The following is a 16907-nucleotide window of genomic DNA, read 5'->3' on the forward strand; positions in this document are numbered from 1 at the left end:
GAAGTCCAGCTCTCCTCATAAACTTTTTATAGCTTAGGAAAATAAACATGTGGTTTAAGGTCTTTGCATAGGCAGTGCTCGCTGAGTTTGAGCTTGCTTTACAGAACTACGAAAGAAAATATTGGTAGAGCTAAGAAATTTCTGAGCCAGCCAAGGGACAGTAGTCCAGAAATCTTGGGGAGGGTTTGATGGTTCAGGCAATAAAAAGAGAAGTCATTTGTGTAGCTGTTATCTCGCTCCGTCCCACTGAGAATCTGCCTGCCTGAGTGATGCAGCCAGGCTCCCTTGTTCCCTGGGGCAAGGAACCAGTAGAGGGATAGGGAATCACAGTGTTTCCCAGCTGCAAGGGCCCTTGGAGATGGTTTTACAGATGAGGAAGCAGGGTCCAGAGAAAGGAAGTGATCTGCTGGGAACCACTGTACTTTTCACACAAGCAACTTTCCAGGCATCTGCTATGTGCTATCCACAGGATAGCAAGGGGGTAAGGAGACCACTTAATGCATGTGTGCAAGCAGCAGGGCAGCAGCAGGGGTTCAGGGGCCATTTCTGAAGTTTACTTCCTGGGTTTGTGGAAGAGAAGAGACCCTTGAAGAAGAAAGAATGACTATGAGGTTTTCAGTTGGAGGAGTGGGTAGAAGGATAAAAATAATATCAGTATTGCTCTTGTTATCATTTATTAAACATTTACTCTGTAGGACCTGTTGTCACCCCACTGAATCCTCAGAACTCTGAGAAGCTCATATTAAAGTCCTCAATTTGCAGTTAAGAAAAACTGCAGATCAAGGGGGTTGAGTCATTTGCCAACAATCACCCAGCTGGTAAATGCAAAGCCATAGTTAAACCCATGCTGCCTGACCCCTGAAGCCTGGACACCTGCTCAAACAGCTTGCTGGAACGGATGATGGGAAAGCAGACAAGAAGAGTGGGTTAGGTGGGGCTAAATTTGAGGATCCCATGGAACAGTCAGGCAGAAATACAGGTCCAGGTTGGAGATGGGCATCAGAGCGGGATACGTGGATTGGGGTCACCCGCTAAAGGGATATTGAAGCCAGGTCTGTTTCCTGCCAAAGTCTCTCTCTGGGACACTGAAACTCTATGTGTAGAGAGGGGTGCAGGAGGACCAGGTGGAAACCTGGGGAAGTTAGTGGTTACAGGCAGGCAGAAGGCACCTGGGGCTCTGTTTACAATGGGCAGGTATATGCAATCCCACTTCCAAAGTCTGAAGAAGCTGAGAGGCTGAAGAAAGAGGCTGACAAATCCAGTTTCTTAGAAACATTTAATAGAAACTTCAGAAAAGGAGCCGTGTTTATGTCTCAGGTGGCAGTGACAGAAGATGGTGGATCCACGTACCATTACCCCCAAGACCCAGGGCTTATATACCACAGGGAGGAGTGGTTCAGAAGGGAAGTGTAGGACAGTTGAAGTATGATAACATCAAGGTTGACCCAGGATTTACAGCAAGTACTTGCTCTTACACAAGGAACAATGGATGTGCTGGAAATCTTAGAGGCCTTCCCAGAACTGGTGATAATCAGAAGTCAACATGGTGAGTAGCATCCAAGATGGAGTCGCTTTGGCCTCCACAGGCTCTAAAGGTGGCTCTGGCTTTGCTTGATGCAGAGGTGAAGCCACATCACAGCAGAATGTTTCTGGCCTAGAGGCTGATACTATAGCTCCCCAGTGAGAAAAAACAGTCCCCATGGCTGACAAGGACCTGGAGGACAGGTACATGTTCCTCTCCTACTATGCCTTCCAGGCACACTCATTCTCTCCAGGCCAGGACAGCAGCATCGGAATCAACCCTACAGGTAGGATTCCCTTCAAACCCAGCATTTTCCTCTTCTAGGAACTTATTCTGAAGACATAATGAGGGATGTGTATGAGGATATGTATCACAGCATTACTTCTGTTTGTGGAAAATCACAGATCATATAAATAGCCCACAGGAAAGGATAGATTACATCATTAAATACATGCTGACAGTAAAATCAAATTGTAGAATAATATTTATGGCCAACATTTTTGACATATTATTACATTTTAACTGGCAGGCTACAAACAGTGTGACAATTTTTTTTTTTTGTAATGAAAAGAATGGTTATGTGTACATATTTCATAGGAAAACACTAAGTATGCATGCCAGGAGGTTAATAGGATTCTTTTCGGGTTGAGGAATTGTGTGAGTGGGTTTTCCCTTTTTTCTTTTTTCAGATATTGCAAGGTTGGTTTGTTTTTACATTGAGTATATTATTAGGTTTGTAATTTGAAAAAAGAATTCTTTATGTAAGGATTACTCATGAATAATATTAGCAAATGCTTGCCTGATGCTTATTTTATGCCAACCTCTGTTCTGAGTGCTTTTCATGGATTAAGTGATTTAACCCTCATGAGAATTTAGACACGGGAACCATGGCTCAGGAGGGCTGGGCAGGTTGCCCAGGTCAGCAGAGTTGGTATGTGGCAGAGCTAGAATCTGAAGCCAAGCCATCTGCCAACAGGGTCCATGCAATTAACCACTGCACCACACTATTACTCCCCAGTGGAAAAAGACGATCCCCATGGCTGACAAGGACATGTGAGGAAATGCACATGTTCCTCTCCTGCTATTGGTAGCAGGGGTTCCCTTGATACACCTTGATCCCAAGTGCTCCATGCTGGTAGTGCTCAGGTGCTATATTCAGTGAATGAATGCAAGTGACAGGTCCCACTTGTCCTCCAGGATCTGAAAAGATAGTCCAGCTTTTGCTAGATTTTGAGCATGACCATGATGGGACTCGAGGAACCTTCCCTCCCTACCTTGACAGTGGGTGACTTGACTTCCTCACCTGCTCTGGAGGATGTTTTTCTGCTGAGAAACCTGTCCTGTCTTCCACCCTCCTGGGAGAGTAGAGGATGGCTCAGGGTATCATGGCTCTATCCCCTATCGGGGGGGATTCACCAGCTGTGGTAGATCATTGCTTTGTGGCATTCAATGAACTGTATCTCTTAGAAGTCACACTTGTGTGTGGTCTCTCCTGCATTGACTCTGGAGTTAGCCATGTGGCTTTCTTTGGCCAATGGGATATTAACAAGTATGATCCAAGCAGAGACTTTATAAGTGCCTGTGCAATGGGCTTGTCTTCTTAGAACAGTTCCTCTTGGAACCCAGCCACCCTGCTGCTGAAAGGAAGTCCAGACTAGACCAGTGGATAATGCAGGGACATGGGAGAGAAGCTCTGGAGGATAAGAGGCCATCTCGGACATTCCAGCTTCAAAGAAGCTTCCAGACGAATGCAGCTGTGAAATGAGCCCTGCCAAACCACTCAGCTGAATCCAGTCAACACACAGATTCATGAGAAATCATAACTCATTGTTATAAGCCACTAAATTGGTAGCTTGTTCTGCAGCCACAGGTAACTGAAATACTGGTCTTCTTTCCCTGGACACTCCTGAAAACAGATCCACATACATTTATTAAGTACCCACTGTGTGCCCCGCCCTGTTTTAGGCACTATGGGATAATCATGAAAGGATTCTGACTAAGAAATGAGAATCTGAGGAGACAAGATTGCTACAGGCAGTAAGTCTAAGGAAGAATTATGGTTACACTGCTGCATAGTAAGGAAAGGCGACTGATTTCCCCAACCCAGCCCCCAACATTTCACCTCACAGCAAAGCTGTTGTGGCTGATAAATTTGGCAAACAGGGTGGCATTGTTGGATACATTGATCTTTTACTTTATTATAATGATGGTTTTGGGCACCTCGGGCCCCCTGCTTTGATAAATGCTGTTCCTGTGGCAGGACAGTATTCCCCATGTGCTTAAAAGGGAACCATTTGTGTGACCTTCAGCTCGAAGAAGGTAGATGAGATGGAGAATTGAGTGGCCTACTCAGCCGATGGACTGTGACACACCATCATTGCTCTTTAGTGGGTGGGAGGTGGTCTTGCTAGTGCATCTGCTTGGCTCTGGCGAGGACTGACCTGCTCACACTTTCATGAATATTCAGCTGCTCCATGAAGGCCCACTGCCTAGAATATTGGAGCTGGAGCAATCCAGAGGTCGTCTGGTCTGATGTTCTCACTGTTGAAAGGAGGAAACCGAGGCCCAGAGGTGAGAAGGACTCGCTGGAGGGCACACAAGGTTTATAGCTCCTCCGTCACTGGCCTTGGTATTAGCCAGAGCTCAGCTGTGGTTCGCAGATCCTCTGAGCCCCCAGCTCCCGTGCTCTTTCTCTTCCTGCCCTCCACCCTCCTGCTCAGGGCTTGCTTCCGTGGCCAAGCGACCAGGGAACTGAGAAAGTCCACCCAGTTGCAACAAGGTTATATACATTAACCTCTGCTTCAGACAGTATACGTGAAACTGCAAAAGTGGGCAGAAGCAGTTCCACTTAAAGCATTTAAAGCTTTGTCCTGAGGGGAGTCCTTGGGAAAGCAGGCAAACAGCCTATCATTTCACTTTCTTTCTTAGTTTGATTTTTAATGTGGGTTTTGCTTCTAAGGGGCCATACCTCATACTGCACACTTGAAGGAATGAAACCCTACGCATTCCTGAGCAGCCCCGTTTCCCATCTGGGCCAGTGCAGGTGGATGGCAGGAGCCTCGGTCTCAGGAGCCCTGCTGCTGACACTGGCCCTGAGAAGCCTGTTCATAGGGCCTTGTGGAACTGGCCACTTCTTTGTTTCTTGATTTTTTTCACTGAGACCAGATGAGGACAGCCAAGACTATGGGTAAATTCCACGAATCACAGATACATCTGGAATCTGCTGGGGAGCCTGGGAGGCTGTTCAAGCCAAGGCATCATCATTTCTCAAATTGGGAAAACACAGGCATGAAGGGGCAAAGGGGCTTTCCCAAGGCCTGGAACTGGTGGGCTCGATGCCAGGAGAAGACTTGGGGGCGATGCTATAGGCTGGAGGACAGGATGAGTCAGGCCCCCAAGGTGTTTTCCCCACATGGTTTCAGTTCTTAGGTCAGGGTCTTGGCGCCTGAAGGAAAGCCTGGTCTAGGCCATGTGGAAATCCCGAGCTGCTGCAGCATCTCACTCCAATTGGGCATGTCTGGGAGGCAGCAGGTTGCCAATAAGTGATTTACAGCATGTTCCCTGATGTTTTACGTTTTCATCATTTCATGTTGCAGTCCTATCTCCAGTAATGGGATCTGCAGAGGAGTGCAGCTCCCCAGCCTGCTATTTGCAGGAGCCCGAGTGGGGAAGCCTGTGTAGTCTCAGGTCCTCAGCCTTGATTTTTATGGTGTGGCTGTGGTGTCTCAGGACTCTGCGACCCAGGACCACCATTGTGACCACCTTCCTAGTCTTCACTGCTTCCTTTACACCTCAAGTCTGAGGACCTGCTCTGAGCCACACATGGTTCTGGGCTCTAGGAGTGGCAGAGGGCTTGGGTGCCATGAGAGTACCAGGTAGTAGCTCCAGCTCAGCCTCCCCTAACCCTGACTCAAACAAAACCATCAGATGCATCCCCTACCACTATCCATCAGTCTGAGAATTCTCAGAACCTTTCCACTGGTGGGAATGCAAAGTGGCAGCCCTGTGGAAAGAACTTTGGCCATTCCTCAAAAGTATATTATATAGAATTACTATATGACCCAGCAACTCCCCTCCTAGGCATATGCCCCAAAGAATTGAAAGCAAGGACTCAAACAAATACTTGGGCATACAAGCTTATAGGAGCATTATTCACACTAGCCAAAGGTGGAAACAGTTGTCCATCAGCAGATGAATGGCTACACAAGTGTAGTATATACATCCAATGAAATACTATTCAGCCATAAAAAGGAATGGAATTCTGATACATTCTACAACATGGATGGACTTCAGAAACATGCTAAGTTTCTAAGCCAAGCTAACATGCTAAGAAGGCAGACACTGAAGGTCACATATTGTATGATTCTGCTTATATGAAACATCTGGAAGGAGACAGAAAGCAGATCAGTGACTGCCAAGGCCTGGGAGGAGGAGAACTGGGGACTGATTGCTTCGTGGGTATGAGTTTTTCCTTGGGAGTGATGAAAATGTTCTGCAACTAAATAGAGGTAGTAGATGCACAACACTGTGAATGTACTAACAGCTACTGAATTGTGTACTTTAAAATGGTTAATTTTATGTTATGTGAATTTCACCTCTAAGAATTTTTTTTTGTTTTTTGAGACCAAATCTCACTCTGTCACCCAGGCTGTAGGACAGTGGGGCAACCTTGGCTAACTGCAACCTCCGCCTCCCAGGTTCAAGCAATTCTCCTGCCTCAGCCTCGCAAGTAGCTGGGACTACAGGTGCCCAACACCACACCTGGCTAATTTTTGTATTTTTAGTAGAGATGGGGTTTTGCCCTATTGTCCAGGCTGGTCTTGAACTCCTGACCTCAAGTGATCTGCTCACCTCAGCCTCCCAAAATGCTAGGATTACAGGTATGAGCCACCGTGCCTGGCCTAAGAAAAATTTTTAATTAAAACTTGTCACTGCCTGCAAATCTCACAGCACCCTAGTGTCACGTATATCAGCCGCAGCTCCACCTGTTAACTCAGAGCTCCAGATTCCTGCATGAGGTGGTTGATGAGATTATTGAGGCAGGAATGTGAAGATTGGCCTGCAGTTGGGCTGCGGGTCAGGGGGTTGGCATGGGGGTCTCTCTTAGCCAGTGAGTGCACTAGAGGCCCCCCAGCACAGGCATCACCACAGATCTTCAATTTTGTCCTCTCTCCCGGCCCCCGTGCTCACCGTAACATTCATAATATGCTTTGCTGTACCTGGTGGGAGGAGTTAACAATATATAATAGTGGTAGCTGAGAACTGTGGGGGCTAACATGGCTTCAAAACACTTTCTTTGTCACTGATTGGGAAGTAATGAGAGGTCTAGATCTTTAGCTTGGGCTTCCAAACTTCATGGATGGGCTCAGTTAACTCCCAGCATCATTCTGCCCCTCCGGGAGGACACCTCACTCCTCTGACACTCTCTTGAAGACTCTGGGACTATTACTTCCTCCACACCAGAGCACCACTCTTCTGTGAAGACTCTCTGACCCAGCCTCCAGTTTTCCTTTGCTTGCCGAAACCCCTGAGGTCACTGTCTGGGCTTCTTGCCTGGTGTTTAATCTACCTGTGTGTGGATGTAGGTCAGTCATATGAAAGTTTGTCATTTTGGTAGTTAATATCAGCCCTAGTTTGTATTTGCTTTATGAGGAAGTGAAATACATTCATGCATTTATTTTATCTTTTGTACTTGGGTGGGATTCTATAATTAATAGTTGCTGTTTAAATGTAGACTGGCTGCACGTGGCTCCCTCAAATCTGATACCAGCATTTCCTCTTGGGCTTGTCACAGGTGATCTGACCTGGGCCTGTCCCCGGACTGACGGTGGCCGTGTTAGTGGGAAAGCAGGTGGAGAAGCAGGCTCTGTGGGATTGGGATGTGGACAGTGGGAGATGCCAGGGGCACCCCAGCCTTACCCTGAGAAGGGTAAGCCCTTCTCAGCAGCGCTCCTGGCCTTCCTTGGCCAGGCCAGCCCTCAAAAGATACCAGCCAGTCCCTGAAAGAACCCCCTACCCCTCAAATGCTGCTTTCCAGGAGGGCTGAGAGCAGAGGGCCCTGTCTTGGCTCCTCCTGTGCTGCTGTAGAAGGTCCCATATTTCCTTCTTTAGATTCTTATTTATGCTTCCTGTGACTTTAGGCTTTAGCTTTGGAGCAATGAGGCCTCAGTGTGAAAACTAACAGGGGAAAAAGATGGGGCCTGGCAGAAGGTGGCACATCCAGAGCCTCAGAATGAGCCAACCCCCGGGGGATCTTCTGTAGTGCAGCACACTTCTGTAGTGCAGTTTTGAAATTGCCTTTCTGATTCGAAGGAAAACCCTTTGGCCTCCATTTGAGAGCAGTGCTGGTGATTCTCTGCCCTTCTTTGGCTCTGATATGGGGTTGGGGGGGGGGGGGGGGGGGGGGGGGTGGTGTGGATGTGAAGCAGTGGGGAGAACAGGCAGGCAGAATAAACAGAGAGTGTGAGCCCAGGCCTGGGGCTGTCACAGGAGGAAGGGTTATGCCCTGGGGAGAGGATCATGGGGGTGCTCCGTGACAAGGAGAGAGGTTGGCTCAGGAGGAAGGAGACTGAGAACAAAGAAAGCGAACATCCACACAGAGAGAGAAAGGGAACACGTGGGGGCAGGGCGAGAACACAGAGACCAGCCTCCCCCTTTCCCACCCTCCTCTCCGCCCCCAGACACTGACGTTCTCAGGCTGCCCTTTCACATATGGGCCTAATTCAGGTAGAGTGAAATCTTGCATTGCTCCGGGTAAAAATTATTGCTTTGGATAATGAAATCTTTGTCATTGAAAACTTTAAAAGAAAAAAAATGCCCTTCAAGCCGTGACTTATGGGCAGTGTGGTGATGGAAACGAATTCATCATCCCATTTCCCGCACTGGAATGGGAGGACAAGGTTGATTCATAGCTGGGCCGCGTGCGGCTGGTCCCGCGGGCAGGGTGGCGGCCGGGCCTGCTGAGGAGCCAGCAGGGGAAGCTCCGGCCGAGCGTCCGGGCTGTGGGAGCCGAGTGATAAGCGGCTGGTTGGCAGGCTCTGGTCTCAGGTTTTCCTGAGAATTTGCCTGAGCTGTCAAAACATTTTAGGGCTGTGCAGAGACTGTGTGCCTCAACAGCAAAATCCCATAATGGCTCTATGAAACAAGCCATATTTTTTTCTTTAAACCCTAAAACTCATACCCATAAAACAATTTCCCAGCCAAAGCCATTTGACCAGCACGAGTGAACAGTACGGCTGTGAATCTCTCTGACTGTGGCACTTTTCATCTGAGATGTACAATGTGCTTTCGATTTCATATTTCACTGGTGTTCTGGCCTCCCCACAGGGTAGACAAAGGGAACCCATCACTGAATGTGTTTGAGAGAGGTGGAGTTCAGCCACAGCCAGTGATCCTGAGCGTGTTGCACATGGAACCGGGAGCCTCGAGTCCCTAGCTCAGGGTCTGGGCCTCATCCCCAGGCCTCCAGCCAGTGGCCCACCTCCAGGCCCTGCGTTCCTTCCATTTCACGACAAGGGTTTGGCCACCTGGAGCCAGGATCCTGACATCTTTATAGGGCAGAACTGTTTTTGTTTCCCTAAAGCCTAGAGGTCAGTGAGCATGAGAGGTTGTAGAAAGGCGGAAGGGAATTCCTGGGCAGACTTGGGGTAGAGGACCTCCCAAGGACCAGAGCAGATTGATCTGCCAGTCTGGAGACCCACCAGCTACGGTAGCAGGAGCTGCCTTGGACTCCTGTCAGGTGACATCTGGTCCAGTTGTCATTCCTCCCGCAGCAATTCTTCATGGGGAGATGGAGTAGAGAAGCTGCCACTGAGGTGGTTGGGCTGTGGAGAGAGGGTTATTGATACGAGCAAGAGATGGCTTTTGCTGGTGTTCAGACTCTGCCGCCTCCTTCACTTCTTCCCAGATACTTGTATGTGAGTGCTGGCTGACCTAGGTGCTGGGGATTCGGGAACACAGGACAGACACAGCCCACTTTCACGTTTAGGGCATGGGGGAGATAATAAGTAATAAATAAATAAATGAGAAAATTTCAAGTAAGTTCCAAGAAGAAAATATGACAGAGTGAGGAGAGGGAGAGGGCCTGAGGGCTTCTTTGGATTGGGAGGTCAGCAAGGCTTTTGCAAGGAGAAGTCCCCTAAACTTAGTCCCAAAGACAAGATGGGGCCTGCTGTACTGAAACCTGGCAGGAGAGTATTCCAGAACAGCAGCAGAGTCCCTGAGGTGGGAACAGACATGCAAGTTACCAACCCCCAGCAGCTGAATATTCTCCCAGAACCCACATGGCGTGTGTGAGACTAGGAAGCAGACGTGTGGAGTTTGCATTCTGGCTGCCTGTTTACTTACTAGCTGTGGGGCTCTGAGCAAGTCACTCAGCCACTGAGACCCTCAGCTTCCTTGTCTGTGAAGCGGAAGGATGACTGTCTCTGGGGCTCACTGTGTGTATTAGAAATGATGTAATGTAAAGGCTTTAGCACTGCTTCTGGCACCTAAGATTAGTAACTTTGCTTTATGGCTAAAGGCTCCTTCTAGCCCTCCCCAGCTCTGCCTGGTTTCTCATTCTTCATTGCCTGGGAGCAAAAGCCCAGCCTTCTGTGCCAGCCCCTAACCCCACAGTCAGGCCTGGTGGTCTTGGTCCAGCCACCTAACATAGGCTCCCTAGAACTCAGGATTACACCACTGCTTCTGGAACTCTGACAAGGCAGTGGGACTCTCGCTTCCCGCCTGGGTCATGAAGATCCCCTCTCAGAACTACCTGTCCCTCTTGCAGCAGACCCCTCCTGCAGGCCAAGACCTCAGCCAAACCAGAGCCAGCCCAGAACGAAAGGCAACTTTCTGTGAAGACAGATCCCAGTGCCATCCAACTCTTCTTGCTATGTGATCTTGACGGATTTATTTAACCTACTGAGTTCAATTGGCCTCATCTGTAAAATAATGTTATTTTCAGAGGTAGGAAATTACTATTTTACCACAACCAGTACCAGTTTTACACGGGAAAGGAATGATCTTAGTTTAGTAAAATGCACAGTAGGACACGGGAGTGGGAGGGGCCCTTAGGGGAGGCTGGAGTACGAAGAGGAATAGAGAACCATCCTAGTCTGCATGAGAAAGGACCAGAATTGGTGGTGGTGGGCTCAGGGAGGGGATTAGAGAAGAGAGGGCTGCAGCAACCGGAAACTGAGGCAGAAGGGGAGGAAATGCCCAGGGGCTACCTAAGAACTTAAGTCCACTTTTAATTTTCCCTGCATCTTGGAGTGAGATGTACGTTTCCAGCTATTGCCCCTAAATCTTCAGAAAAATGTCCACATCCAACTTTCATGCCTGCTTGTACTCAGAGGCTTGGGGATCAGGGAAAGGTTCCGGGTCTGTGCTGGGAGGAAGAGACACAAAATGAAGAAGAAGGATAATTCAGCAGAATTCTGAAATCAGAGCCAGAAGAGGATAGAAGAAGCACCAATCTCTGAGAATTCCCAGAAGTCTTGGTGAGGGCACTGGACATGCCAGGGGCGGGGGGCGGAGGTGGAGGGAGTTCAAGACAGTCAGGTCTGGATCTTAAGGGACAGATGACCCCAGCTGACACCAGGATTGGACCACTTTGTAAGGCACGGGGGGGAGGTGGAGGGAGTTCGGGACAGTGGGGCCAGGGAGAGTCAGAAGCTTCTGTGGGCATTTGTATTCAAATAGCTCTCTTACAAGACATTGACAGACATTGCCTTAGCTGGGAGACTTAGCCCCCTGGTGGTCTCTCTCACCTGGCTTGGGTCAGAGGATAGGGTTTAGGTGATTTGCTTCCTCAAAGCATGGGGATGCCTAGCTGGTTCCTTAATGCCTTCTGATGCCTCAGTGTCCCCCGTGCAGCCCCTAGGTGTTGGACCAAGCTTCAAAAAGTCCACATGCACTGAAGCAATTTCTGCTTTGAGTGCTGGTCTGCTCTCCAGACCCACTGGTTATTTGAGTGAGCCAGCGAATGAGTGAAAAGCTGCTCAGGAATTCCATCCTGTCCAAGTGGTTGGAGTGATGCAGCCAGCTTCCAAGAGTGAGCCGAGTCCCCTTCCCCTTAATAGCTGCAAGGATGCAGGAGCGTGTTGGTGGAAGAGTGGTGCATCTTTGACACAGAAGTCCAGGTTCTAGGCTTGGGCTTAGAGGGAAGCCAGATACTCGGGCCTGTCCTTGGCCATCCTGGTAACCAGTACTCTTGGAGGTCCTCCACCTCCCTAGCAGGGCTGCTGGTTCTACTTACGAGGGGAACTCCACAAGCTCCTTTGGATGCGGCTCCTTCCTTCTCTCTGCCCTCTCGTCTACTGCATGATCCTATTAAGCTGCTCTGGCTCCTGGAAGGCAAAGGCCAGGAAATTGTCTCTAACCAGCCTTTACCCCCAGCCCACGCCACAGGCTCCCCAGAGGTGCAGGAGCACAGAGAAGCTTCCCACTTGGAACAGAGGGAGAAATACAGCCTGAATTCGTGTCTCAATGAATTATCCTGCAATCATTTTCATATAAATCACCTCAAATGGCTCAGATGTAGGGGGCTGGTGCAAGTTTGTGTTGCCACAAGAAAGCTTTCCTGGGACATTTGGGAGCCCAGCTCTTTGAACCCAGGATTTAGAGAGGAATTGTAAGCTATATCCCTGGAGACCCCAGGCTCCTTCCTCAGCACTGTCACCTGTGAATGCCACTTCCTTACTCCAAAAAGGCTTCTAGTCCCTGTTGTCTGTTGACCTAAAAGGTAAAGAAGCTGAGGCAAAATTAGTATAAGTAGAAAGTTTATTTGGGCCAGGTCTGAGGATTACAACCCAACAGTATAGATTCAAATTGCCCTGAGTGTACTATCTAATTAGCAGCAGTTACAAATGCGAAGGAAGAGGCCATTCCGGAGTTGTTTACCAAGACTTTACCTTAATATAACATAAGCTATCGAGTATACATTGTTAAGCTATAGACTGGGGTGTAGTTTCTGGTGGAGCATTATTAGGTTACTTTGTAGCTACTAGTGGCAATAGCAAGCAGTTTTAAGAGATGAATACATAGCTTAAAAATAGGGTGGGGGAGTAGGATGTGATTGCCGTTATATTTTCATGCCTCTCTGGGTCTGATAATTTAAAAGGATTTGTATTTCTCAGATAAATTTTCTTTTCTTTTCTCATTTCCCCCTTTTGATAAAAAATATTTCTTCTTGAAAGCATTGATGATCAAAATCTGAGTGTCAAGGTGTCCCTCATTGCTGGAAAGTTTGGTTCTTAGGGTAGTCCTGTCAAAGTCATTGATCTACAGTTGCTGTCATTTGTTAAATCATCTCTAGTCTGTAGAGTACCATGAATCTAGTTTTCTTAGAAGTAGTAAAACAATGAGAGATATATAGTAGAAATATAATATGCATAAGGATTATAATAAAGAACAAAATGTGTATGCCAAAATTTTTAATAAACCTATTCCATTGGGGAAGTCAGTTAAAAACATCATGAAGAAAATTAAAGCCTGGTCCTTTTTTTACAGACTTGTATCCAGGAAGTAGTTCAGGATGTAATCCAAATTGTAGGAAGATAATAAAAACTCAGAACAATGGACAAGGCTAGAATCTAATAACAGGTGTACTGTAGTTTTCTTCTGAAACATAATTTTTCTGTTTTCAGCCCCCATTTTTACCAAAGATAAATCTTAGTAGGACCAGTTTATTTGTAAAATAAATTTTAATGTTATACTTGGTCTGATTACTTGCATAAAGTGCAAGAAAAATGATGATTGGCCAAATAGCCTCTTTTAGTTGACTTCGCTGGAACTTTCGTAAGGAATTTTGGATTACACTGTTAAAAGTTTTGAGGTTAGGAATCAAACCAAGGATTCACCACTAGACTGCCATTGTAATACCTGTAGGAATTGGTAAATTCCTCTCTTCACAAGGTCCCCAGAATATCTTGAGGTTCCCAAACCTGTCTAAAAGTGACATTCTTTACTTACCACAAGGACAGAAATCTTGTAAGGGAACCATGTAAGATAAAGTTTCAGGCCAGTCTTTCCAAGAGGCTTTTTATCAGCTCTATAAAGTCAACCTCAGTTCCTCAAAGCAGTCTGATCATCTCTGAAAATATACCATTTCAGTCAAAGTCTGGTTAAAAACACCACCACCAACAAACAATGTCTTCAGTTGTGTCCTGTTACAGAAAACAGATTTTTATTGAACTAATGCAGATTACTAGATTGCCATGAAATAAGAATACCCATGAATAGTTTCCAAATTTGGGGAAAATCAAGTACAGAGAAAGGCAAATATTTCGATTTTGCTTATAAAGATATATTGCCCAATTGCTATAAGCTAGAAATAGCCCGAAAGAAAAATGTGTTTTTGACTCTGGAAAACAAAATATTAAATCAGCAATGTTTGAAATAAAAAGTCTTAAAAATCATTTCAGTTCTCTATCAGTTTAGCGACACATAATTAATTCTTGTTCTGCTTGATATTGGGTTAGCAATCTTCATGAACACATTAGTTTAGTGAGTTCTGAAGATTTTTACTTAGTCCAATGGTATGATCTCTGAAGTTATCAGATACCTGTACTTAAGAGTACTTGTCAGGGCCCCTTTTCATGAATGTCTTTGAAGAAAAGGCAAATTTTGGATTATAGCAAATTAAAAAAAAAATTTTATTATTGTACTTTAAGTTCTGGGATACATGTGCAGAACGTGCAGGTTTGTTACATAGGTATACATGTGCCATGGTGGTTTGCTGCAGACATCAACCCTTCATCTACATTAGGTATTTCTCCTAATGCTATCCCTCCCCTAGCCCCCCAACCCCTGACAGGCTCCGGTGTGTGATGCTCTCCTCCCTGTGTCCATGTGTTCTCATTGTTCAACTTCCACTTATGAGTGAGATCATGTGGTGTTTGGTTTTCTGTTCTTGTGTTAGTTTGCTGAGAATGATGGTTTCCAGTTTCATCCATGTCCCTGCAAAGGACATGAACTCATCATTTTTTACAACCGCATAGTATTCCGTGGTGTAGATATATCACATTTTCTTTATCCAGTCTATTATTGATGGGCATTTGGGTTGGTTCCAAGTCTTTGCTATTTTGTGAACAGTGCTGTAATAAACATATGTATCCTTGTGTTGTGTTTTTTGTTTTGTTTTGTTTTGTTTTGAGATGGAGTCTCACTCTGTCGCCCAGGTTGGAGTGCAGGGGTGCAATCTCAGCTCACTGCAAGCTCCACCTCCCGGGTTCACACCATTCTCCTGCCTCAGCCTCCTGAGTAGCTGGGACTACAGGCACCCGCCACCGTGCCCGGCTAATTTTTTTGTATTTTTTAGTAGATACAGGATCTCACTATGTTAGCCAGGATGGTCTCGATCTCCCGACCTTGTAATCCCTCCGCCTTGGCCTCCCAAAGTGCGGGGATTATAGGCATGAGCCACTGCACCTGGCTGCATGTGTTTTTGTAGCAGAATGATTCATAATCCTTTGCTGGGTCAAATGGTATTTCTGGTTCTAGATCCTTGAGGAATCACCACACTGTCTTCCACAATGGTTGAACTTGTTTACACTCCCACCAACACTGTAAAAGTGTTCCTACTTCTCCACATCCTCTCCAGCATCTGTTATTTCCTGACTTCTTAATGATTGCCATTCTAACTGGTGTGAGATGGTATCTCATTGTGGTTTTGATTTGCATTTCTCTGATGACCAGTGATGATGAGCTCTTTTTCATATGTTTGTTGGCTGCATAAATGTCTTCCTTTGAGAAGTGTCTGTTCATATCCTTCATCACTTTTTGATGGGATTGTTTTGTTCTTATAAATTTGTTTAAGTTCTTTTTGATTCTGGATATTAGCCCTTTGTCAGATGGATAGATTGCAAAAATGTTCACCTATTCTGTAGGTTGCCTGTTCACTCTGATGATAGTTTATTTTGCTGTGCAGAAGCTCTTTAGTTTAATTAGATCCCATTTGTCAATTTTGGCTTTCATTGCCATTGCTTTAAACCATTTTTTGTTTTCTGTTTTTTTTTTTTTTTTTTCAGAAGAGTCAAAGTAGAATACTAATTGTGAATAACAAAAGACTTAGAATAGCTATGATTAAAGACACAATTGACAAGGAAATTTGGTTATTCCTGTGGCATACAGCAGTTTAAAGTAATCATAATCATGACTGATTACATATACCAAGACCTATCTGAAATTTTGGAATCTCATATAATTTTGGAACATATTAACATATCTATACAAATATAACTCAAAGTTTAAATACTATTTCTTATTTGACAGTGCTTCCCATATGATTTTAATATACCAAATATGCCTAATATATCTCTCTTGGGCTTCAGGGTTTTCTTCTGGAAAATACTTAATTTTAGAATTTGAAATTTGATTTTGGGAGTATGTCAAATACTAAAGGCTTAAATACTAGATCAAAATAGGATTACAGGTCACTAATAATAGTCATTCATTTAACCAAAGTGATAATTCAGGTATTTCAGAAAGCAAAAACCTTCTTTGCATATAAATAGGACCAAAAAACCACAAAAAAACCAAAAACACCTTTACTCTTTGATAGAGAGGAAACTCAGTTTTCCAAGCAATCAAAAGACCTAATAAAGACAGCATTGGATGAAAAAATGCCTTTCCCTCTTTTTTTACTCAGAAGCTAAAAAAATTAATCCTTATTAGTACTTTGCAACAATATTGTTCAAAAGAGAAAAACAAATCTTACCTTTACATCAGTATATTATTAATGTTAAAGCTAATTTTAATTAAATCTTATAAACAAATCTATCCAATCTCAGTTTTGACTGCACAAGATTTCTGTAAACCTTTTATAACCTTTACAATTTTCTATTAAAGAACAGATCGATGCTCCAAGAGAAACCTGTTATTTTGACACAGGGGCCTAACTCTGCCCCTGCATCAGTGTACTTTTGATACGCTCCATTTTTAGAAAAAATAATCCCCTTCTAATTTTAGCCAACTTGATCACACGTAAAATTCTTTTCACGAGATTAATCTTCTACAGGCCTTCCACAACTTGCTTAAACCTTCAGTTTTGTGCTATATATCCTTTTTTTATGTTGGCATTCTACCTTAGGTGAACATTTACTTTCCTTGCCCTCTTATTTTGACCACATGAAGTTCTCTCATGTAAAAGGAAAAAAATTACTCTCTTTTAAAAACTATTTTTGCATCTTATTTTCATTATATACTCTGTATATAAAATTGTTTGTCTTGTACCTAGTAGTTTTAATTGCATATATTAATTCCAGTGTTAACTCTTAGTAACCCTGATTTTCAGTGAAAAACCTAGGAACCGATTTTACTTATGTGTCAGATGCAGATCCCAGGACAAAGGATAGAGCTGTGGAGATACTACCTGGTGGATCCAACCCTTCCCAGCATGGCC

The 16907-nt window shown here is 45.2% G+C and overlaps 1 long non-coding RNA gene across 1 annotated transcript; it reads left to right on the forward strand.

Annotated features, from left to right (window-relative positions):
- Positions 1-230: 230 nt before the first annotated feature.
- On the forward strand, positions 231-6433 carry LOC112623809. Its single transcript, XR_003119207.1, has 2 exons — positions 231-481; positions 5119-6433. It is a non-coding gene; the product is annotated as an uncharacterized LOC112623809 (long non-coding RNA).
- The last annotated feature ends 10474 nt before the right edge of the window (positions 6434-16907 follow it).

The sequence above is a fragment of the Theropithecus gelada genome, chromosome 4 (assembly GCF_003255815.1).
Source record: "Theropithecus gelada isolate Dixy chromosome 4, Tgel_1.0, whole genome shotgun sequence".
NCBI classification, from domain to species: domain Eukaryota; kingdom Metazoa; phylum Chordata; class Mammalia; order Primates; family Cercopithecidae; genus Theropithecus; species Theropithecus gelada.